Below are 3,837 nucleotides of genomic sequence, written 5' to 3' on the forward strand. Positions count from 1 at the left end.
CAAAAAGGCCTAATAGTGCTCTGCTCACATGATGTGCACACACGCTCACTGGCAGCCACTACCAGCCTTGTTAGATATGTTGAGTCAGTCTCCAGAACATTTACACTAAATACATCAAGTTTTTTTTCTTTTTCTTTTTACAAGCGGGGACTTGATGTAACTTGATACAAAATGCACACTAACTACCATTAATTGCCAAACTTGTGTTGTTTTTTTCTCCACTGGGATCGCTTTCAAATTTAAACCAAGCCCACCTGGGAGGAGGAGGAAGTAGGGGTGTGGGGTGGTGTGGGAGGGGGGAGTTCAGAAACCACACAACCACTGTGACCAACCTTTTCTCCACTAAAGAAATCCTGCAACCGTGCTCACTGGCAGGTCTCCCCCCCTCACCATCCCAACCTTCCTGCAAGACAGAAATATCACATTGTTGTAAATCTATTTTTACTTTATGTGCAGACATCTGAACTTTCAGGCCTGTTATATCCTGTTCAGATTGCACAAGATGAAGTTGCTTGGGTTAAACATGTAGCTCGGTTTGGGAATGTGGGACCTATACATGATCCCCACTCTCTCCCTATTAACTGTGATGCCACGCTGCTCTGCGACATCACCACGGCACTAAAAAATGTATTCCAGCGCCTTGCTTTCTCAGGTCGATCAAGAAAAAGCGTGCGTGTTGGGGGTGGGGTGTCAAAAGTGGATGTTTTGTGTATTTAAGAATGAGTGCATGTACAACCACTTCTTAAAATCTTGTGTACGGTAAACCAGCTTGGTGTTTGTATACCTATCAATCCTGAGCACAGGGAACAGTCTGCTTCATGTCAGGAACAGACTGCATTACCACGGATGTAAAAAAATCATCTGGGGAAGAGGCCACTTGTTGCTGGAGATGACGATTGTCGGCTGAGAGAAGGGGATTGGGGGGTGATGAGAGAAAGAGAATAATTTCATCCGAGGAAGATGGATGGTTTAATGCATCTGCTTCGTGTACTTTCCTCAACAAGCCACATAAAAATATGTGATTTCATTCACTCGTCATCACAGAGGTCACTTCAGTATCCCTCCAACTGATACTGCTATTACATTACTTGTTTCTATTGCATAGGTCAACAATTTTTTTTAACCTTTTTGTTGTATATTTGAGAAATGGACAAATGCATGTTGAAACAAAGAGCAAATCGCTTTTCCCCCTCGTTTTTCTTACAAGCGTATTTGGTTGAAATACAAGCAAATACAGAACATTCGTAATTGCAGCAACCAGAACACATAAACGATCCAGTTTTTCCAAATGTTGCTCTCTTGCCTCTCACCAGCACACTCATCATCTGAACTTTTCACTCATTCAGCCTCTGGTTTTGCCACATTGGTTCAGTCTCATGATCGGTGGAGGGTGTATACACACATGCAGCTGTTACGGAGAATGATCGCTGCAGTACACGGAGGAGCTTTGTCATGGGCTTTACTTGTGCTTCCTGATACAGCGGAGTAGCATTAAGTTACAGTTGCATTGCAGCAGCACAAAAATGCTAAAATACGCAGATTTGTGTTGCTTGTGGTGACCTGAGATTTAACTACCAGGGCATTTGGCGTTTGTGCTTTAAGCTGCAGATGTATGGTATGAACAAAGTCATGTGTTGTCTCAGTGAGTTCCAGTTTTGGAACATCTTAAACTTTAGGACTGGTTCCCATATCTTTTTCATCTGATGTACCCCCGCTGGCCTGTCAGAGACACTCAGGAATCCCTTTGTCGACATCACATCTAACTTTCAAATGGGTTCATGTGACCCCAGTTGAAACTGGATCTAAGTTACTGTCAGCTTGGCATTTACGCTTATGGATTTCACTCAGTTTACCAGTTATCAATTATGGCAAGTGAACTGTCTCAACCACCACTGGCTTATTATTTCAATCGTCTATCCATAACTTTTAGCTATTTGAACTTCATTTAACAGCTGTTCATCAAAATCACCAGTTTACACACTCACTGGCCCCTTTGTTAAGTACATATGTTCTACTGCATGTAACACAAATATCTAATCAGCCAGTCAAGTGGTAGTAAGACTTGCAGCACTTAAAAAAAGTGTTTTAAATGACTTTGAATGTAGCATGGTTGTTGGTGCCATACAGGCTGATCTGAGTATTTCAGAAACTGATCTACTGGGATTTTCTCACACATCCATCTCCAGGGTTTATAGAGAATGTTAAAAAAAAAAGAGAGCAAATATCCAGTGAGCGGCAGCTCTTTTAGAGAAAATGCCTTGTTAATGCCAGAGATCACAGAAGAATGGCTAGACTGCTATGAGCTAATAGAAGGACAACAGACACTCAAATAACCACTTGTTACAACCAAGGTATGCAGAGTATAAGAGCATCTCTGCAGGAGCAGAAGACCACATAGAGTCTGACGATCCCATTCGCATGTGCTCACCAAAACTGGAGAATAAAAGATTGGAAAAGCATCACTTGGTTTGTTGAATCTTGATTTTTGCTGTGACATTCGACTGATTTCAGGAGCTCAGGCTGCTGCCGATGGTGGAATCGTGTAGGGGATATTTCACTGGCAAACTTTGAGCTCTTTAGTACCAACTGAGCATCAATTAAATGCCAAAGCCCACCTGAATATTGTTGCTGACCATGTCCATCCCTTTATGACCACAATGTATCCATTTTCTGCTTCTCGCAGGATAACACAGCATGTCACAAAGCTCAGATTATCTCAAACTGGTTTTGAACATGACAATGAGTTCACTGTCCTCAAATGGTCTCAGCGTCACCACATCTGAGCTTGTGGATGTCCATTCAACAAATCTACAGGATTTGTGTGATACAATCATGACAGTATGTACCAAAATCTCTGAGGAATGTTTCCAGTACCTTGTTGAATCTGGGGCACAAAGAATTAAAGCGTTTCTGAAAACAACCAAGACGTAGCATGGTTTAGCTACTAAAGTGACCACTGAGCATACGTTCAGTCAACTAACAATTTCCTCATGCTGTTGGTAAACAATTTCGGCTGTTAGCTAGCTTTTAGTTAAAAATTTCAGGACGCAAGACTGCTAACTAATCGTTTTACTTCATTTAACTTTTCTCCTAATGGTAGTTAGCTGTTTAACTGTTTATGCATACTATTAGCAAATGATTTAACTCTTAATTTAACTCACTGCTTTAATTCTTTGTCTTCTCTTTTGGTGATTTATGTTTGTTTGCTTTGTTTAGTTTTTCTTACATTCCACATATCCATAATTTTTAGTTAACTGTTACAGGTCCACTCATTTTTGTAATTCAACTGTATTCTTTCTTTTTCAGATTAGTTGAAGTAACCTGTCTGTGTACTCCTGGGGATACTTACCTGAGACTGGGAACATCAGCTCGAGGAAGAAATGCACATGAGAAGTCTACATGACGTGTCTATCTGTTAACTTCCAGCTCCCGGACATGTTTGGCTGAAGTCTCTCATATTCTGTTGATGTTTGGTTTTGCTAGCCACATCTGTGCATCTTTAATCAAAGTCACGGTCAGTCTTTGAAGAGAGATATTTCGCTCAGACCGGAGGCCAAAAAGCTACAAAGAAATGAAAGATAAGTATTAACGACAGTGAAAAGAGGGGTAAGATAGCTCAAGCTACAAAAGGGCCGACTCACTTTTACTCTGATTACATCAGAGTTGAGATGACCTGTGACCTTCCAGCTGGACCAAAAATGGATTTTGACACAAACTTGCCTTTTCTTCTCCCAGGCAACAGCCACCCCGGAGATCACATGACTCTCGAGGCCGGCCACGCCAGGCCGCGTGATGCTGCTGCAGATGTGAAGAAGAAGGAGGGGGGGGTCTAGCCAC

The sequence above is a fragment of the Pundamilia nyererei genome, unplaced genomic scaffold (assembly GCF_000239375.1).
Source record: "Pundamilia nyererei isolate P.nyererei 1_Seehausen unplaced genomic scaffold, PunNye1.0 scaffold00005, whole genome shotgun sequence".
NCBI lineage: Eukaryota > Metazoa > Chordata > Actinopteri > Cichliformes > Cichlidae > Pundamilia > Pundamilia nyererei.